The 21,909-nt window shown below is 47.0% G+C and overlaps 1 protein-coding gene across 7 annotated transcripts in view; it reads right to left on the reverse strand.

Annotated features, from left to right (window-relative positions):
- The window catches only part of aifm3 (AIF family member 3), a 183,116-nt gene that overhangs the window by 123,523 nt on the left and 37,684 nt on the right, over window positions 1-21,909 (reverse strand). The window contains exon 1 of one of the 7 annotated variants that reach the window (XM_072497997.1): window positions 1,448-1,514. The exons of the other annotated variants lie outside the window; for them this stretch is intronic. The gene's annotated coding sequence lies outside the window, so the exon portion shown is untranslated. Of the gene's footprint in view, window positions 1-1,447; window positions 1,515-21,909 lie in introns of those variants that run through there. 7 annotated transcript variants of the gene reach the window in all.

The following is a 21,909-nucleotide window of genomic DNA, read 5'->3' on the forward strand; positions in this document are numbered from 1 at the left end:
TAGTTAGTTGGGCTTGGAGGTTGAGCCGGGGTCACGTCGGGGGCTTCAGAGATCGGGATGCCATTTTTAAATGGTGACCCAATCTCTCAGTACACTGAGGAGTTCCGGCAAGCAGAGCTCCTCAATGCAGAAAACGGGGCTACATGCCGCCTCGGCGCGCGTTCCCCGCTGAGACCCCTATCTAACCCGAATGATGTTTAATAGCTCTGGCTCTCCCCCTGGCACCCACACACCTTGGTACTGACACCCTGACCAGGATGGTGGTGCCATTGGGTCTGGATGGCACTGCCAAAGGTCAGGGCCTGAGTGGGCCATGACCATGAAAGGAAGGTTGAGGGGGCTACGAAGGGTGGGGGTTGGGGGGTTGAAGAGCAGGTATTAAGGGGCCTCTGGAAGGTTGGGGAGGGTGAAGGGGGCGGGTCCTGGAAGTGGGGGGGGCCCAGAATGGGAGGGCCCAAAAGGGTGTGTGGGAAGTCCTGAAAAGGAAGCCTCTCAGCAACCCCATAGTGGAGTGTCCTCACTTAAGGTGGTTTGAGAGAATGCCCATGTGTGTGTGGGGGTAACATTGCCCATGGGTGGTGGTGTGGGGGACCCTCAAGCCCACTTAGAGATCGGGTCACCCTTTCGAAATGATGGCCCGATCTCTGAGATGCCAGTCTGGCCAGTGAGTTCAGCTCCCCAGTGATGAAAATAATTCCAAGGCAGAATTTACCAGCTGTTCACACTGTCGGGGAATTTCTGGTCCCACCGACGCACAGATTTCCCGGCGATGTGGGATGCTGTCAACAGGAAATCCTCCCCCGCCAAAAACACGCGGCGGGGTGGTCGGTAAATCCCCCCCTAAGTCTGGGCATCACTGATGAGAAACTCCTCAGGGGCCAAAAAGGTGACTATGTGTGGTTAGATAGCAGTGGGGAACTCGCCGACAGAGTCAGAGAGAACTCACAGCCAAACCCATCTGAGATGACACTTAGGGTTTGCGGGTCGCGCCAGGAGCTCAGAGATCAGGACGCCATTTTTAAAAATAGCATGCCGATCTCTCGCTACACTGAGGATTTCTGGTGAGCGGAGCTCCTCAGTGCCTCAGCTACATGTTCCCCGCTGAGGCCCCCTATCGAATTGAGTGCCGTTTAACAGCATTGTGTTTCTTGCACTGCGAGCGCCGGGAAACAGGCAGCTAAACGCACTCGCTCTTGGACTTTGTTCCCATTTAGTTAAATCGCGCTCTATATTTCTATTTCTATGACACCATGGTGTTCTATAATGCTGGTACCACAGAATGGGTGAGATTTCCATCATGGTGTGTAGGAAACCAGATTCATGGTGTGTGGGTATGTGACTATGCTGTATCTGGGTACTTACAACCACTGTTCTCATTCTGAGATGCGGAGTTGGCACCACCATGTGGCGTGACAAGGAGGGTGGGGAGGGGAGGTGATAGACATACCTTTAAGTTCGACACGAGGCTCTAACCTCTGGGAACTGGGTTCAATTCCAGTCTTGTCTGTCTTGCAGGTTTCAAGGCTTCCACATGGGGCTGCCAAATTGCCACGATTGGCCTATACTGCCCTGGAGTGGAAAATCAATCTCCAGGAAACTGTTGCGAAACCCTGGAGAAAACCTATGCGTCACAATAAAAAAATAGTGTTTATCATTTCATTTGGACAATTGTTTATCAATTATTTTTTTTAATTGGTGTTCGGGTAAATGGCTGTTTGATTGGCAATCAAGAATCATACGATTGGGCAATTAAGAGCTTTTCTGTGGATTTCAATTGGCCTCGGAAGGCAGAGAATCATGAAGATAGACAAGTTGGACAACCAACGGTGTCGGTGTGGAGGGGGAGGGAGAGAGGCAGATGGGGGCTGGAGATTGTGTGATGAAACCTCTGGGAATATCTTCAACCAGAGTTTACAACCCTAGTGAAATGAGTTTGGATATTCTCAATCCATTTCCAGGTGACTATGGGTCATCTGAACACTTATTGATGTTAGAGGGTGGTTGCTATGGAAAGCATCATGGGCAGGATTCTCCATCCCACTGCACCTGTGTGTGGCACCCCCCCCCCGCCGGCAGTGGGATCCTCCGTCCCGGCAGCCAGTCAATGGGGTTTCCCCCACACCGTCGGGAAATCCGCGGGGTGAGTGCGCAGCCAGCAAAGCAGAGGATCCCGCTGATGGAGAATCAAGCCCCATATTGATGAAAGGAAGTAATGGGGTCCTTCTCCTTCAGGTATTGCACTCGTCTAAGGAAGGATTTCCACTCAAGACTGTACTTTGGCATTTCAAATTAATTCTTAATTCTTTTGTGGGATTTGACATGATACTGGCATGGCCAGCATTTGCTGTCCATCTCTAATTGCCCTTGAACTGAGTGCCATTTCAGAGGGCAGTTAAGAGTCAACCACATTGCGGTGGGTCCAGTGTCACATGGAGGCCAGATCAGGTAACCAGATCAGATAACGACGACAGATTTCCTTCCCTGAATTACATTAGTGAACCAAATGGGTTTTTAGAGCAATCAATGAGAAATCTATGCTCGCCGACACTGAGGCTAGTTTTATATTCCAGATTCATTAACTGAACTTAAATTTCACCAGCTCCTATGGCGGGATTTGAACCTGTACCACGCAGACATGGGGAGAACGTGCAGACTCCACACAGACAGTCACCCAAGGTTGGAATTAACCCGGGGCCCTGTGAGTGAATCACCTGAGGAAGGAGCAGTGCTCCGAAAGCTAGTGTTGAAACAAACCTGTTGGACTTTAACCTGGTGTTGTAAGACATCTTACTGTCTTTCTTTGTGTAAGATACTACTTAAAACCTGCTTCTTTGACCAGGTTTTGGGGAATCTGCCCCAAGCCACTTTCTGTGGCCAAGTGGTTGATTATGCTTCATAATGCTCCAGTGACATTTGTTTTGTTAAAATCACTATATAAATATAGTTTGTTCTCATAATTCTTGGAGAGAAATTCAGGGCCAAGATCTCTGCAACTCCTGATGAAATAAACAGTAAACATTAAACAAAATATCAGTTAACAGAAAACCAGAGTTAATGTCCCTTTGCCATATTGAGTTAAGGTAAAGCCAGGAAAAATTATCACGGAACAAAGTGAAGTTCTTCTCCAATCTGCTTGTCACTAACTATTGCCATCCCTAGTTCATTCCCCATAGCATTGCCTTGACCAATCAGAGTGGAGCTGCCTGGTTTGAATTTAAACAAAAGCATGGCGGTTAGCAGTTCCCTGGTGCATTCTCCATGGTAATGTTTCTAGGAATTAGAGTCCACTTGCCAACCAATTATCAGCCACCTACTGCAGCTTCTGTCACAGTGGTGTGACCTAAACACCAACAAAACGCTGAACCGGTTCTTTGCTGGTACAGAACTTGAACATTGCTTGCTGGAATCTACATATATTCGCACACTAGGCCCCATTCCTTTGCAAACAAAAATAATATGTCCACACATTGTGCCTTTTTCAACTAAACAAATGATTAGGAAACAGCCATTCCTTAGTTCATTCCCCATAGCAATGCCTTGACCAATCAGAGTCGACCTGCCTGGTTGCAGTATAAATTGTTGTTCCCTTTAGAATTTGGTATTCTTGCAAATCTGTCTTGATGAATGGAAGACAAAAAGCTTTGGCGGCATATTCAGCAAGAATAGCAAACATTACCGTAAAGAGACGCTTCTAGCAACATCACCTGGGATTTTTGTAGGTAACAACAGAGGCTGTAAATCGTTATATACTTAAGAGTTGCGATGACATTGTCCAAAGTTTGTTGTTTTAGCTTATCTCAGCTAACACATGTCACTACATTTTACTTGCTCAGTGAAAGTCCTCGCCATGGCATGGTGTGCTGCACAACTCGTCGTGAAGTAAGTGAGTGCTTTGCGAGTCCAAAGATGTGCAGGTTAGGTGGATGGACCAGTTTACAATTGCCCTTTCGTGTCCAAAGATGTACAGGTTAGGTGGGGCTACGGGGATAGGGCAGGGGAGTGGGCCTAGGTAGGGTGTTCTTTCAGAGGGTGGGTGCAGACTGGATGGGCCAAATAGCCTCCTTTCGCACCGTTGGGATTGTATGTTCTAGCCTGACTGTAACATGGACACTCACCACATTAACAAGAGGCTTCACAAACTGGAAGAGGTTCAGACCTACAGCAACAACTTGTTCCCCTTGCAGCCCAATCAAGTCAGATATCAAACAAAGATATAAAGTTCACATGTTTGCAAAATGAGCCTTCTGGTTTGTGCAAATATCTGATTGGGTGGATTATAAAGAAGGAAAAGAACTGGTAATCAGATATCGATAGCACCTTTCACAATCTCTGCATGTTCCAAAGTGCGTATAGCTTTTGAGGTATTGTCGTTGTTATAATTTAAGATATTTTCAAATATTACTGTCAATAGGCAGTCAATTAGTCACTGGGCCAGATTTCAGTATGCTGCAGTGATTTATACTGGACAGTTTTAAAGGTATCAGCTACCCTGATGTTCCAGTCATCTTTACCCAAAACCTCAAACTGTTTTTATTGTCTTTTTTAGATGCTAACAGATGTTATTGTACATTTCTCATAACTTTGTTTCTTTTTTTTATTTAGGTAGTTGCATGTTTCTTTCTATCTTTAATATCACTGCAGCCTGTTACTTATTGCCTTCCGCTTAATTCTGGTCTTCCTGTGAAGGACTTTAGCAAAATGATGAGACTGATTCCACCGCCCTACAACTATTCACTCCTATTGACATAGGTTAATCACACAGCATGGACTAAAATCTCATATGTGGGCCAAAGGAAGGTTTCCATTCTGTGCGTAATGAATCTTAATCGTGAGGTAGAACCTTTTGGACACATTTGCCAACATGATCAACTTTGGCACTTCACAGTCACTGAAGAGTGATGAGAAAGACCATGGCATCATTTCATCGTGGTCTTGAAGAACACTGTCCAAGATAACATTGAAATCTATCTGAACTCCCACATACTGATATGATTCAATTATTGGGACGGACACCCGTGTACTTCATAAACAATACCTTTGAGATGCCCTCTTGAACAGATTGTTCATAAGCAATTAAATGTGTGTAGGGATCTCCAGAGCCATCTGTTAACAACACAATATCAGCTTCATTTGCACCCAAGTGTTGGTACACACTGCCATAAATACACTGGCCCTGAAATTCTGTGAGTGGATGGCATGGTAGCTCAGTAGTTAGCACTGTTGCTTCAAAGTGCCAGGGACCACTGTCTGTGCGGAGTGTGCACGTACTCCCCGTGTCTACATGGGTTTCCCCGGGTGCTCCGGTTTCCTCCCACAAGTTCCGAAAGATGTGCTTGTCAGGTGAATTGGACATTCTGAATTCTCCCTCAGTGTACCCGAACAGGTGCCGGAGTGTGGCGAATAGGGATTTTCACAGTAACGTCATTGCAGTCTTCATTCATGTAAGCCTACTTGTGACACTAATAAAGATTATTATTATTATGGATTCTTCTTCCCTCCTGAAAAGAGCCATTTCTATTAATGTTCCACTGATTTCCAACCCGAGTAATGGCAGGAGATCAGCAGGATTCCCTATGGAAGTTCTGGACCATCGAGTAACACTTGGGAATGCTGAGCTTAAATGCCAGTACAGGTTTTCTCTTAAACTCAAAGTGCAACACTCTATTGTAATAAAGATACTAACTTATCAAACATGTTGAGTTAATAATTTTTTGGGGTATCAACAAAGCAATAACTTGCACTTTCACATCACCTGTTAACATAAGCAAAATTCTCTAAATTGGGAGGTTGAACTCAAGAGTTAGGCATTGAGGAAATGGTCAAGGGTAATGGCAAGAAGGTGGATTACTGGGAGTTTTTTTTAGTGGGAAATGATGGACCAAGATTTTGGCCTGCCAAACTGGTATAAGAGGGCACTCATACACCACTAAATGATTAATTCCCTATGGCAATGTGTTAGGAAAACAAAGGTAGTTTTAAGGGATTTAGATTTGTATTTGTAAACTTTAGAAATAAGGAATAATTTAAGTGGGTTTAATTTAATGTTTCTGTGCCTGGAAGGTTGAAGCCTATATTTAGATTCAAGTTGGACAAAGGTGTTTGTATGCGTGGGGGTTGGTTTCAATTCCAATTGTGATTCAATTGTGCCTAGAGAGGGTTACGCTGTGAATAATAAATAGTAGTAGCCGTCGTTGCTTGCAACTGGAGGCCCTTTTAAGGTAGGAAGGCTTTCTGTTCTTAGTTTAACTGAATTTGTTGGCAGTTGGAGACAGGACAATGGGCATTGAGCATCTCTCAAGTCTGCCTGAGAGGCTGGACAGGATATGGGAGCTGCAAAGATGCAGGCTTCCTAAGGAACAGGTTACAGTCCAGATAACCAGGGACTTGAGACAGAAATAACGTCTAAGAGGACTGAAGTTAAGAAAACAGAGGCCAAGGTATTGTTCCGAAGAATTGGAGGAAGATTTAAAAAGTGTTCTCAGTTAAAGAGACAATTGCAGTAACCAGATTTAAAGTGGAACAGCAGACTTCAGAGGTAAATCAAACGTTTGATGCCATTTTACTAGAGTCTGGGAGTTAAAGCAAGTATGAAAAGTCTGTACAGCAGTCAAGACAAATAAATCCTCAGGAGGGATGTAAAATCTTAGACTGGATTCGCAGTAAAAGTGGAGCAGAAGTTTTGTTTAAAAGTGTCATTTGGAAAACCTGGACTGGAGTTTGGAATGCAAACGGCTAAGGGAAAACATTATTGTGAGAAAAAAATTTAAAGTGTGCTATTGGGAGTGGAGTTTGTAAACTCTCATGTGACAATCATATGGGGAATTTCTTGGAGTAGGTAGCAGCAGCAACCCGGGGGGGGGGGGGGGGTGGGGGGGGGAGGGGGGGCACACGCGGGCCCTCAGGGGTTTCCTATAGTTGTTTGTATATTAGTTATTTATACTGGCATGTGGGACTTTATTGTCTTGGAGAGTTATTATTTTGTTGTTGGCAGTTGCCGTTTAGTTAATATATTATTTATTGTGGACTTCCGGGTGCGGCGATGACCAGCTGAGTCGCACGTTTCGGCAGCTCCCTGTGAAACGGACTTTTGGGCTCTTGATAGGAGCCCCAACGGCAATTTTAACGGCTGAAAACACCGTGCGGTAAACCAGAAGGGTGTTCCCCCTGGACACGGATGGAAAAAGGAGAGGAAAGTGGCCGGATTGCAGCGGATCCTTTGGAACAACGGCAAGGAAGGCAAGCAGAAACCAAGATGGCGTCGGAAGGTGGCAGTTTCATATGGGGCCCTGAACAACAAGAGTTTTTGAAACGCTGCGTGGAGGAGATAAAAAAGGAAATGAAGAAAGAGTTGTTGGCCCCGATATTACAGGCGATTGAAGGGCTGAAAGAGGAACAAAAGACCCAGGAGCAGGAGCTTCGGGTCGTGAAGGCGAAAGCAGCTGAGAATGAAAACGATATACAGGGCCTGGTGGTGAAGTCGGAGATACAGGAGGCACACCAGAAACGATCTGTGGAGAGGTTGGAGGCACTGGAAAATAACGCAAGGAGGAACAACTTGAGGATTCTTGGCCTTCCTGAAGGTGTGGAGGGGGCGGACGTCGGGGCATATGTGAGCACGATGCTGCACTCGTTAATGGGAGTGGAGGCCCCGACGGGTCCGTTGGAGGTGGAGGGAGCATACCGAGTTATGGTGCGAGGACCGAGAGCAGGAGAAGCTCCCAGAGCCATAGTGGTGAGATTTCTCCGTTTTAAGGATAGAGAAATGGTCCTTAGATGGGCGAAGAAAACTCGGTGTAGTAAATGGGAGAACGCGGTGATCCGCGTCTATCAAGATTGGAGTGCGGAGGTGGCGAGAAGGAGGGCGAGCTTTAATCGGGCCAAAGCGGTACTTCACAAAAAAAAGATAAAGTTTGGAATGCTGCAACCGGCAAGACTGTGGGTCACATATCAAGGGAGGCACCACTACTTTGAGACGGCGGATGAAGCGTGGACTTTTATTGTAGAAGAAAAATTGGAATGATTGGACTACGAAAATGAACGTTTGGACAAAGTGGTGGGACGAGTGGGGGGGGGGGGGCGAAGAGGGATTGTATTGTATGATTAATCCTGCGGTATGGTAACTTTTCTTTCTCCCACAGGTGGTGATGGGGGGAGGTGGGGAGGGAGAGGAGATGGGGCGTTGGCCATGGGAGGCGGGGCCGAGGGAGAGGCGCGGGCTTGGTTCCCGCGCTATGATAATTATGGCGGGAATAGAGAAGCAGGAAGGAGGGGGCACCGCACGGGGCGAGCCGTGATCACGGGGGGAAGCCGAGGTCAGCCAGAGTTTGCTGACTTCTGGGAGCAACATGGGGGGAGTAATTACGCTAGCGGGGGGTCTAGCGGGGGGGGGGGGAGGGGGGAATTACTGGGTTGCTGCTGCTGGGGAAAGGGGGGAGTGGGTGCGGGAAAGGATGGGCGGGGGGGCACCGTCTGGGAGAAATACAGCCGCGTGGGAACTCGGCGCGAAGCTGGAAAAAGATGATGGCTAACCGGCAAGGGGGGGGGGGGGGGAAGCCCCCCAACTCGGCTGATCACGTGGAACGTGAGGGGGCTTAACGGGCTGATAAAGAGGGCACGAGTACTCGCACACCTTAAGAAACTTAAAGCAGATGTGGTCATGTTACAGGAAACGCACCTGAAACTGATAGATCAGGTTAGGTTGCGCAAAGGATGGGTAGGGCAGGTGTTCCATTCGGGGCTGGATGCGAAAAACAGGGGGGTGGCTATATTAGTGGGGAAGCGGGTAATGTTCGAGGCAAAGACTATAGTGGCGGATAACGGGGGCAGATACGTGATGGTGAGTGGCAAATTACAGGGAGAGATGGTGGTGTTGGTAAACGTGTATGCCCCGAATTGGGACGATGCCAATTTTATGAGGCGAATGCTAGGACGCATCCCAGACCTAGAGACCGGAAAGCTGATAATGGGGGGAGACTTTAACACGGTGTTGGAACCAAGGCTGGATAGGTCGAAGTCCAGGACTGGTAGGAGGCCGGCAGCAGCCAAGGTGCTTAAGGATTTTATGGAGCAGATGGGAGGGGTGGACCCGTGGAGATTCAGTAGACCTAGGAGTAAGGAGTTCTCGTTTTTCTCCTATGTCCATAAAGTCTATTCACGCATAGACTTTTTTGTGTTGGGTAGGGCATTGATCCCGAGGGTGAGGGGAACGGAATATACGGCTATAGCCATTTCGGATCATGCCCCACACTGGGTAGACTTGGAGATAGGGGAGGAAACAAGAGGGCGTCCACCCTGGAGAATGGATATGGGACTAATGGCGGATGAGGGGGTGTGCTTAAGGGTGAGGGGATGCATTGAAAAGTACTTGGAACTCAATGACAATGGGGAGGTTCAGGTGGGAGTGGTCTGGGAGGCGTTGAAGGCGGTGGTTAGGGGGGAGCTGATATCAATAAGGACACATAAAGGGAAGCAGGAGAGTAAGGAACGGGAGCGGTTGTTGCAAGAACTTTTGAGGGTGGACAGACAGTATGCGGAAGCACCGGAGGAGGGACTGTATAGGGAAAGGCAAAGGCTGCATGTGGAATTTGACTTGCTGACCACAGGCACTGCAGAGGCACAATGGAGGAAGGCGCAGGGTGTACAGTATGAATATGGAGAGAAGGCGAGCAGATTGCTGGCACACCGATTGAGGAAAAGGGGAGCAGCGAGGGAAATAGGGGGGGTGAGAGACGAAGATGGAGAGACGGAGCGGGGAGCGGAGAGAGTGAATGAAGTGTTCAAGACATTTTATAAAAAATTGTATGAAGCTCAACCCCCGGATGGGAGGGAGAGAATGATGGAGTTTTTGGATCGGCTGGAAATTCCCAAGGTGGAAGAGCAGGAAAGGATGGGATTGGGAGCACAGATCACGGTAGAAGAAGTGGTGAAAGGAATTAGGAACATGCAGACGGGAAAGGCCCCGGGACCGGACGGATTCCCAGTTGAATTTTACAGAAAATATTTGGACTTGCTCGCCCCGCTACTGACGAGGACCTTCAACGAGGCAAAGGAAAGGGGACAACTGCCCCCGACTATGTCAGAAGCAACGATATCGCTTCTTTTAAAGAAGGAAAAGGATCCGCTACAATGCGGGTCCTACAGACCAATCTCCCTCCTCAATGTAGATGCCAAGGTCTTGGCCAAGGTAATGGCAATGAGAATAGAGGAATGTGTCCCGGGGGTGGTTCATGAAGACCAAACTGGGTTTGTGAAGGGGAGACAGCTGAACACGAACATACGGAGGTTGTTAGGCGTAATGATGATGGCCCCACCAGAGGGTGAAACGGAGATAGTAGTGGCGATGGATGCCGAGAAAGCATTTGATAGAGTGGAGTGGGATTATCTGTGGGAGGTGTTGAGGAGATTTGGGTTCGGAGAGGGGTATGTTAGATGGGTGCAGCTGTTGTATAGGGCCCCAGTGGCGAGTGTGGTCACGAATGGACGGGGATCGGCATATTTTCGGCTCCACAGAGGGACAAGGCAGGGATGTCCTCTGTCCCCATTACTGTTTGCACTGGCGATTGAGCCCCTGGCGATAGCGCTGAGAGGTTCCAAGGGATGGAGGGGAATACTTAGGGGAGGAGAAGAACACCGGGTATCTTTATATGCGGATGATCTGCTACTATATGTGGCGGATCCAGCGGAGGGGATGCCAGAAATAATGCGGATACTTGGGGAGTTTGGGGATTTTTCAGGGTATAAATTGAACATGGGAAAGAGTGAGCTGTTTGTGGTGCATCCAGGGGAGCAGAGTAGAGAAATAGAAGACCTACCGTTGAGGAAGGTAACAAGAGACTTTCGTTACCTGGGGATCCAGATAGCTAAGAATTGGGGCACATTGCACAGGCTAAATTTGACGCGGTTGGTGGAACAGATGGAGGAAGATTTCAAGAGATGGGACATGGTAGCATTGTCAATGGCAGGGAGGGTGCAGGCAGTTAAGATGGTGGTCCTCCCGAGATTCCTTTTTGTGTTTCAGTGTCTCCCGGTGGTGATCACGAAGGCTTTTTTCAAAAGGATAGAAAAGAGTATTATGGGTTTTGTTTGGGCCGGGAAGACTCCGAGAGTGAGGAAGGGATTCTTACAGCGTAGTAGGGATAGGGGGGGGCTGGCACTACCGAGCCTAAGTGAGTATTATTGGGCCGCTAATATTTCAATGGTGAGTAAGTGGATGGGAGAGGAGGAAGGAGCGGCGTGGAAGAGATTAGAGAGGGCGTCCTGTAGGGGGACCAGCCTGCAGGCTATGGTGACAGCCCCATTGCCGTTCTCACCAAGGAACTATACCACGAGTCCGGTGGTGGTAGCTACACTGAAGATTTGGGGACAGTGGAGACGACATAGGGGAAAGACCGGAGCACTGGGGGGGGTCCCCGATAAGAAACAACCATAGGTTTGCCCCGGGGGGAATGGATGGGGGATATGGAATGTGGCAAAGAGCAGGTATAACGCAATTGAAAGATCTATTTGTGGATGGGAAGTTTGCGAGTCTGGGAGCGCTGACCGAGAAATATGGGTTGCCCCAAGGGAATGCATTCAGGTACATGCAATTGAGGGCTTTTGCGAGGCAGCAGGTGAGGGAATTCCCGCAGCTCCCGACACAAGAGGTGCAGGACAGAGTCATCTCAAAGAAATGGGTGGGGGACGGTAAGGTGTCGGATATATATAGGGAATTGAGAGACGAAGGGGAGACTATGATGGACGAACTAAAAGGGAAATGGGAAGAAGAGCTAGGGGAGGAGATTGAGGAGGGGATGTGGGCAGATGCCCTAAACAGGGTAAACTCGTCGTCCTCGTGCGCCAGGCTAAGCCTGATTCAGTTTAAGGTATTACACAGGGCACATATGACTGGAACACGGCTCAGTAAATTTTTTGGGGTGGAGGATAGGTGTGCGAGGTGCTCGAGAAGCCCAGCGAATCATACCCATATGTTTTGGTCATGCCCGGCACTACAGGGGTTTTGGATGGGGGTGACAAAGGTGCTTTCGAAAGTAGTAGGAGTCCGGGTCGAACCAAGCTGGGGGTTGGCTATATTTGGGGTTGCACAAGAGCCGGGAGTGCAGGAGGCGAAAGAGGCCGATGTTTTGGCCTTTGCGTCCCTAGTAGCCCGGCGCAGAATATTGCTAATGTGGAAAGAAGCCAAGCCCCCGGGGGTGGAGACCTGGATAAATGATATGGCGGGGTTCATAAAGTTAGAGCGGATTAAGTTCGTCCTAAGGGGGTCGGCTCAAGGGTTTACAAGGCGGTGGCAACCGTTCGTCGAATATCTTGCGGAAAGATAGATAGGGGAGAACAAAGAAGGCAGCAGCAGCAGCCCAGAACTTGGGGGGGGGGGGGGGGGGGGGGGGGGTGGCCTGAGACAAGGCAGTTGCCAATTAGGGCTAGTTTTTATTTTTGTTATTTAATATTTATTTATTTGTTGTTGTTTTCTTTTGTTCTTGTTTAAATAAAAAAGGTCATTATTATCTGTATTGTTATAATGTTGTGTAAAGGATGCACAATGTACTGTGTTGGTTGACCAAAAATTTTCAATAAAATATTATTTTAAAAAAAAAAATATATATTATTTATTTGTTTAAAAAAAATGGTCATTATTATTTATATTGTTTTAAAGTTGTAAAAAGGGGAAAATCCTGTACTGTTCTTGTTTGACCGAAAAAATTTTGAATAAAATATACATTTTAAAAAGAAATATGGGGAATTTCTGAGGAGAAATCCAAAGGTGCTAACTCGGGTTCAAAGTGACGTGCGTGTATCTGACCACAGTCATCTTGCATGCTTAAAAGTGACTTTTTGTGTTCATGAGACCATTATAGCTTAAGATGTACTTTGTAAGCACGGTAGCATTGTGGATAGCACAATTGCTTCACAGCTCCAGGGTCCCAGGTTCGATTCCGGCTTGGGTCACTGTCTGTGCGGAGTCTGCACATCCTCCCCGTGTGTGCGTGGGTTTCCTCCGGGTGCTCCGGTTTCCTCCCACCGTCCAAAGATGTGCAAGTTAGGTGGATTGGCCATGATAAATTGCCCTTAGTGTCCAAAATTGCCCTTAGTGTTGGGTGGGGTTACTGGGTTATGGGGATAGGGTGGAGGTGTTGACCTTGGGTAGGGTGCTCTTTCCAAGAGCCAGTGCAGACTCGATGGGCCGAATGGCCTCCTTTTGCACTGTAAATTCTATGAAATCTATGTAACCCACGTTAATCTTAAAATCAGTGTGTAATTGTTAATCTGGGGGGAGGGGAATAAAGGAGTATTGTATTATAATCCAATTTTTCCCTGTTTATTAAATGTTTCTTCTTGTTGTTAAAACTAATTAGCAGTACCATGACTGTTATAAAAAAATTAAAAGTTGCGGTCTTCCGAGTCAGGGTTCCATTCTGGGACCTTCCCGTCCAGTGATAACATCAACTGGAATCATAACAAATGCCGTGGCCTATCAAGTCAATCTGCCTGTTTTGAATTGGAACAAACCTGGGCAGTTAACTGTTTCACACTGTATTCTCCATGGCAATACCTCCGCCAAGTAGAGTCCACTTGACAACCAATCAGCACTCTCATCTCATGCAGTGTAAATTTTTGTTGCCCTGTCACTGTTGGAAAGTCTTGCAAGTTATCCTGATGAGCACAATATGAAAAGCTTTGATTGCATGTCTCTTTTTTCAGCAGTACCTCTGTACTAGTTAAATGATTCAACAAAAAATTGTCATTAGAGTTCCCTTCGAGTTAAATACTGTTGAGTTGGAATTTCTTCTAGGGAAACTATTTACTTTCCTCTCAAATTCAGTCACTGAATGGATGACAGAAGGGGGCATTTTCCCTCCAAAATTCAATTGGGGTTGGATTATTTAATTCTATTACAGCGCTGAAGTAATTTAAAGCCAGTTTCAACCACGTTCTTAAAATTCCATAGGGATTCTCCAAAACTTCTGCCATAACCTCAGTAGAATTACCAGAGAAGATGCCTGTTTGCACACTTTCTGTAGCGCGTGAAGGGTTGGATTGCTACTGAATTGGGGGCAGGAGATTGAGAGAGTTTCCGGAATGGTTTCATGGCCCAGCTGACATCCATACAATATTGTCACTGTTGTTCAATTGGTTGTCAGCAGTTCGAATGTGAAAAGAGCCAAGTAACCCATTCTGATGCAAATTTGCTGCAATGATTTGTCCGATTTCAATTCTCCTTGAGAAGACAAACAGGAAATTATGTAAATAAATGCTTTAAGTTTGGAGGAATGCCGAATCTCTGAAGACAATCAACTAAGCCACAGCTTCCATGGTTGGTGAGGAAAACTCTTATTATATCAGCACCCCGAGACTTCCGGTGGTGTTATGTAAGGGGAAGACTTGCACGAGGTGGCTCCAGCTAGAGTACTGCACTTTGTGCCCTTTTCTCTTAGTTTAAGGGAATATTTTCTTTTGAAAACCCACAGAATTAATGGGAGAAGGATCCTATATAGGTGAAATGCCCAGGAAAACCAGTGGAAAAAGGAAGACAGTCGAAGTTCGTCGACGGAATCAGAGCCTCTCAGAGCTCATCGGCAGAAAAAGGTGGCGGAGGCAGCCTCTGGGGCTCCGGCCACACCACTAACGGCCGAGGTACTTTCGAGTACCTTGGCGAAAGAATTTGATAAGCACTGGCAGGTTGTGTCGGAGGACCTCCGTAAATCGATGGAGGAGGCCTTGGCTCCCATCCGGCTCTGGGGAAGACCAATGAAACCATGAAAGAAACCATGAAAGCCCATGGAGCAAGTATCTGAGGGCAAGGACGGGGTGAAGGGGTAGTTTGCTGACGGTGACTGTAGATTTTTTTTTTTGTTTAGCCTTGTGATCTGGTTTGTTGGCCATCTTGGGTAGGCCTGTTTGCTGTACCTTTTATGTATTTGTTGGATAATCTCCCTTGGTGGAAATGACTGACTCCGCAGACTGCGTGGGAGACCCCCAATTTGTTTGGTCACCTGGAATTTCAGGGGGTTGAATGGCCCAGTGAAAGGTCGAGTGTATTTGCTCACCTTAAGTGTTTAAATTCCGACGTGGTGTTCCTGCAGGGTCAGAGACCGACAAGGCGGCGGAAGGGGTTGGTGGGACAAGTCTTTCATCCGGGCTTCGATGTTAGAGCCCGGGGTGCGGCAATATTAATTAATAAAAGGGTTCCATTTTCTGATACTAAGATCTTGCCTGACCCCAATGGCAGACATAGTATTGTCTGTGGCTCTGTGGTGGGTACTCCAGTGGCTCTGGTTAATATCTATGTTACAAACTAGGACGGTACAAAATGTATTAATAGTTTGTTGGCCTCATTTCACAATTTGGATTCACATCAGTTTATTTTGGGTGAGGACTTGATTTGTGTCCTGGACCCTAGTCTGGGTTGGTCCAAGCCCAGATCTCTGACCATCAGGGGTGGCCAGAGCTTTCTTGTTTTTCATAGAACAGATGGGGGTGTAGATCCTTGCTGCTTTTTGCACCCAGGCGATAAAGAGTTTTGATTTTTTATTCACACGTGCATCAGGTATACTTGCGGATCAATTTTTTTGTGGTGGAAAGGTCTTTCCTCCCTTTTGTGGTGGTAGCTGGTTACTCAGCGATAGTGATTTCGGACCATGTCCCGCACTTTGTTGATTTGGCATTAGAGTCAGGTTCCTCCCAGGCTCCTCCATGGAGATTGGATTATTAGTAGACAGGACATTTTGTGAACACATGTCCGCCACCTTTAGAGAATATATAAAATGTAATTAAAGTGAGTCTATCTCACACTCTATGCTGTGGGAATCCCTTAAGGTTGTCCTCAGGGGGAAAATTTTCTCCTACAAAGTGTACATGGTGAAGACAGCGAGGGTGGAGCAGCAGAGGCTGGTGGGCTCCATTCTTGAGGGACCACCGGTAATCACTTGCCCCAACCCCAGGGTTGTTGGGAAGTGGGGAAAAGCTGCAGACACTATCCAAGCTATTGTCAACGGACAGAACGATTGGCCAGCTGCGACACTCAAGGAGTATGAATATGGAGAGAAAGCAAGTCGCCTGTTAGCTCACCAGCTGAAACGACTGGAGGCATCCTTGGAGATTGTACAGGTATGCAACCTGAAGGGCAGCACGGTGGTGTAGTGGTTAGCAATGCTGCCTCACGGCGCCGAGGTCCCAGGTTCGATCCGGCTCTGGGTCACTGTCCGTGTGGATTTTGCACATTCTCCCCGTGTTTGCGTGGGTTTCGCCCGCACAACCCAAAGATGTGTAGGGTAGGCGGATTGGCCACTCTAAATTGCCCCTTAATTGGAAAAAATGAATTGGGTACTCTAAATTTATTTTTAAAAAGGTACGCAACCTGAGTGGTAGCCCAATTTCTGCCCCCTCCTCAGGTTAATGCAGCTTCTGAATCTTTCTATTGGGGTCTCTATAGATAGAGGGGTCGTTTGGACAGCCTACTCATCCCAGCTGTGGAGGGGGAGAGGACTGAGAAGTTGGAATCCCAGTTAGGCCCAGAGGAAATTATTAAATGCATTGGGTTGATGCAGGCTGGTAAAGCCCCAGGCCCAGATGGCTTCCCCATTGAATTTTAGAAGACGTTTGCAGAGCTGTTGGTACCTTTAATTCTGGACATGTTGATGATTGCTTTTCCTGGGATGTGTTGCCCTCTACACTCATACAGGTCTCTATCTCCTTGATTCTCAGGAAAGACAAAGATCCAACAGAGTGTGGGTCATATCGACGTATTTCACTCTTAAATGCGGATGTTAATTACTTGCTAATGTGCTGGCATTGTGGCGGAAGACCTGCCTCCCAAGTTGATCTCGAAGGATCAGACAGGCTTTGTTAATGATCAGCAATTGTTAGCCAATGTACGCCGCCTGCTAAATGTTGTTCTTTTCACCTCCTTGATTCCTGAACCGAAGGTAATTGTTTCTCTGGATGCCAAAAAGGCGTTTGATAGAGTGGAGTGGGAATATCTGTTTGATCTTGGGAGGTTTGGATTTGGGCACAGGTTTATTCCCGGGATTCGATTACAGTATAGGGCCCACACTTCTAGTGTTCATACGAATGGTCTGAACTCTGGCTACTTCCCATTAAATAGGGCACGAGACAGGGGAATCTACTGTCTCTGCTCCTGTTTGCCTTGGCAAGAGAACCGCTTGTTATAGTGCTGAGGTCCTCTGTTAAGTCGAGGGAGATAAATTGGAGAGGGGTGGAGTATAGGGTTTCACTTTACGTGGATGACAACTTCTCTATATTACGAACCCGGTACCTTCTATGATGAGAGAATTTATAAGTTTTGGCTCCTTCTCTGGGTACAAGTTGAACTTGGACAAGAGCGAATGCTTCCTGTCAACCCCCCACGGAGGAGACGCCAACTTGGGCCGCTACATTTTAGCGTTGTCAAGACAACTTTTCGTTATGTGGGAGTCCGGGTGGTCCTCGATTGGGCCTCACTTCATAAATTAAATTACACAAATCTGGTTAATAGTGTCAAGTCAGACTTACAGAGGTGGGATAACCTCCCCCTGTCCTTGGCGAACAGGATTCAGACTATTAAAATGAACCGAGATTTTTATTTATTTTTCACTGTCCCCCCATCTTTCTCCCCAATTCCTTTTTTGGCAAAGTCAATGTATTAATGTCCTCCTTCATTTGGACGACAAGACTCCAAGGGCTGGATTCTCCCGCCCCGCCCGCTGCAAGAACGCCACGGGTGAGAGGCGAACAATGGAGAACTCCATTGACTTAGGGCTGGATTCTCCGGTCGCCAGGCGAACGTGGCTGGAGAATCCCGCCCCAAGGATCTGTGGGGCTTTGCTCCAAATTTACTGTTTTACTATTGAGCAGCCAATATTCAGAAGATATTGTTGTGGTTCAGTGATCCTGGTTCTATGTGGGGCCAAATGGAAGCGAGTTTGTGCACTGTTTTTAGCCTTGGTGGAATAGTTACTGTATTGTTACCTTTCTCTCCGGGAAGACTTTCCCTGAATCCAGTGGTGGTGTCCACCCTGAGAATCTAGAAGCAGTTCAGGCAGCATTTTAAGCTCTGTCCCATGTCTTTGCCCGCCCGCATCTGCAATAACCACCTTTTTCTGCCAGCAGGTTTGGACTCGACATTTAAGTCATGGGAGGGGAAGGTTTTGGAGAGGTTTCAAAGCCTGTTTGTGGAGGGGTGGGGGGGAAGGTTTGCAAGTTTTAAGGAACAAATGGAGAAATTCTGACTGATTCCAGTCTTTTCAGATACTTTAAGATTTGCGATTTCTCGAGCAAGGCTTTCCCCTCCTTTCCCTTGGCGTCACCCTCTTCCCTGTTGAAGCGCCTTTTGTCTTTGGCTGGGTCTGATGGGGGGGCTATTTCTGGCACATATGACCATATCCTCTCAGTGGAATCAGCTCCACTGAGTGAGGTGAAGGCGAAATGGGGGGGTGAGTTGGGTCCCATTCTGTATGACGAGGTATGGAGTGAGGCCCTTCACACGGTCAACTCTACGTCTTCATGTGCTTGGCTAAGTCTGATCCAATTAAGGTGATGCACAGAGTACATCTGACTAAAGCAAGGGTGAGTGGATTTTTCTCTGGGGTGGAGGACAATATGAGCACTGTTCTCGGGGGCTGACTAACCACACTCATTATGTTCTGGTCTTGTCCCACCGCTCGCCCTCATCCTCCACTCCCACAAACAACCTATTCTCCTGGATTTGATCAAATGGACCCTTTGCACCACTTTCAACTGTATCAGCCCTAACCTTGCACATGATGCCGTCGCATTCACCCGTCACAGAATCTCACACCGCACTCCAGCTCAGACCCCAGCTCCTTTTCCCACTTGGTTTTGACCCCAACCAAGGATGCCATCTCCTCTGCTATGAGCCTCCCATAAATCCCCGACATGCTCTCCTCCTCCATCCCCACCAATGAACAACCCTCTGCAACAACGAGGAAGGGGGTATCACAGGAAAAGAAGGTAAAATTTTCTTCGCAAAATCATGCACCTACAAATATCTAAATCTGTCCGTTCGTGAAAGCCCAAGTTTTGCCACCAATTCCTCAAAGCTCGCAAATCTGCCCTCCACAAACAATTCCTTGTCACAGCGACCTCCTTCACCTCCCATCCCCAGAATCTACCGTCAAGCCTCACCAGCTTGAACATATGGTTCGCACACACTGGCACCAGCTTCGATACCACCCCCAGTTTAAAATGTTATCAAAACTGTCTCCATATTCGCAATGTGGAAGCTACCACCGGATTTCCAGAATACTTCCCCGGAGAAAAGGGCAAGGTAGTCGTCACCAACGCCTATAGCCCTACACAAGCCTGACTCCATCTGCACCCACACCTCCTCCGACTCCCCATACCATCCCAACACCTTCTTAGCATTCGTCGCCCAAGAAAAGATTCTGAAACATTTTTAATAAACAGATTTTTAAAAAATGATATCAGCACATCCTGCAAACACTGCACAATTAAAATGTACGATGGCTTCATAAAATGTTCATTTGCACTTAACCATAGACTTGAAATTATTTTAATATTTATTTTTGAGCGATGGGGCACCGCAGCATTCATTACCCATTCCTAGATGCCCCCAGTGGATTAAAACTCTATTGTATTGGGCAAGATTGTGCTGTAATGATAATGTCACTGAACTAATTATCCAGAGTCCCAGGTTATTGCTCTGAGGATATGGGTTCAAATCCCACCACAGCAGCTGGTGCAATTTTAATTCAATCAATACATTTGGAATATAAAGCTATTCTCAGTAATGGTGACCACCCAATCCAATTCTCTTCCCACACCTAATGGTGTACTGAGGCAGACTTTCATCTGTTTCCATAACTAGTAATTTCCAGAATAGGTCGCTAGTCTGTGACCAGGGGTTTATAGCTAGAGGGGCACCTCTCCACATCAAACATTGCTGACCAGAAGTCTCTCCTGCTCTTACCACCAATTATCATGTGTTGGAAGGCTTTTGTAGGTTGACACTCAATCTGTTTGGCTGCAATATGAAGGTACTTTCCTTACCAATAAGGTCTTGGGGGTGGGACTCAAACCTGAAGCTTCTGGCTCAGAGGTAGGGACACTACCCACTGTGGCACAAGACTACCAGTGGTGACCATGGCAACTATCACTGGTTATCCTAAAATCCCATCTGGTTCACCTATGTACTTTTGGGAAGGAAATCTGGTGTCCTTACCCAGGCTGGTACACATGTGACTCCAGATCCATAAAAATGTGGTTGAATCTTAATTGCCCTCTGAAATGGTCCAACAAATCATTCCGTTCAAGTGATGGGCAACAAATGCTGGCCTTACCAGCGAAGCCCACTTTCAAGAAAGAATAATGAAAAACACTGGAGGTAATTATTGGACAGACCAGTCAAAAGTGACAGGTTCCCTTCCCTGAAGTACACTTGTGAACCAATTGGACTTTTACAACAACCCAACAACTTAATATGGTGACTTTCTCTCTGGCCCCAGGCTGCCAATTACAGGACTATTGCATTCAATTCACAACTTGCTATTTTCGGATTTAGGCTAATGTCTTCCAGGTTACTAGTCCAGTACCATAGCTACCAAAGCTTGGAGTTGTCCTGATTTCTCACCACAATATGCAGAAGCGCTGGAGAAATGGTGCACAAGGAGTAAAAATGTCCCCTCTCTCTCGGAAAGGTTTCCTGCCAAAGACTATGATGGGAGATCAAAAGTTAAGAATGGAAAAGGAAACTACATCACAGGCGAGAAAAATTAATTACTTCCGTCTGTTTTCTAGGTGGGAACAGAATCCTTATGCCTCCAAAATGTTGTCCACGGGCAAAATCCAAACTTGTGATGTGACTCACACTGGGTCCCATATTGGTGAGGGTGTGAGATTGTGCCCACTGAAGGTGTGCTAGAAGTATGCAGGGCTGTGTAATAATGGTAATTTGACACTAGCAGTGCCATTTTGGAGCTTATCAGTCCACTTTATGCTCTCCCTTAATCGAGCAGAGGTGGACACACATTCAGCAGCTGGAAGGATCTTCTCCACCAATATTATTTAAAGGGATCTTCAACTACTTACAGATTGGTTGTGGGTTAATTTATTCTAGCTGTGGTTTCAAATCAAGTAATTGCTTGATTTGTTTACAGTTGCAATCGTGTGACAAGTGCTGAAGGCATTTTTTACTGACTTCAAAGTTTCTATGCAACTTGAGTACAACTAACAGGCATCCTGAAATACACCATAACTGGGAGAATGATCAGAGGGCTCATGGACCAGGGGTACTGCTGGAAGAGGGAGGAGAGGAAGGGTCAGAAAGGCCCCAAGAGGCCATATATACCCAGGGTGTACAGGGAATCTCTGAAGAACAATGAGAGTGATGCTTGTATTTGAGTGAGGACATTGTCTGTGAAATCCGCCATCTACTTCAGCCACAACTCCAATAGAGAGCAGAGGAAGTACCAGTGACTCGGAAGGTGACTGTGGTGATTAACCTTTATGTGTTTGGCTCCCAGCAGACTAGAGCTGGAGTTGTTCACAACATTTCACAGTTTGTTGCTCACTGTGGTGTCAGGGAGGTCACTGTGACTCTCTACTCATTAAGGGCCAATTACATTTCACTCTCTTGCCAGAAGGAACCAGGTGAAGTGAGAATGTGGTTGTGCTAGAATTTCAGCTTTCCCCAAATTGCAGCCACATGTTAACACTGCCCAATACTGGAACCAAAAGGGATTTGACTCCCTCGATGTCCAATTGGTGTGCGATCACAGGCAGTGCCTGGTGCAGCTTCCTGTCTGGTACTCTCACAACACACAACGTCTTCATCCTGTGGCAGTGGAGTGTGTCACAAGAAACCAAAGGGTGGATACTGAACGATGATAAGGGCTATGACACGGCCGATGATACCGGTGCACACCCGGTGTACAGAAT

The sequence above is a fragment of the Scyliorhinus torazame genome, chromosome 1, assembly GCF_047496885.1.
Source record: "Scyliorhinus torazame isolate Kashiwa2021f chromosome 1, sScyTor2.1, whole genome shotgun sequence".
NCBI lineage: Eukaryota > Metazoa > Chordata > Chondrichthyes > Carcharhiniformes > Scyliorhinidae > Scyliorhinus > Scyliorhinus torazame.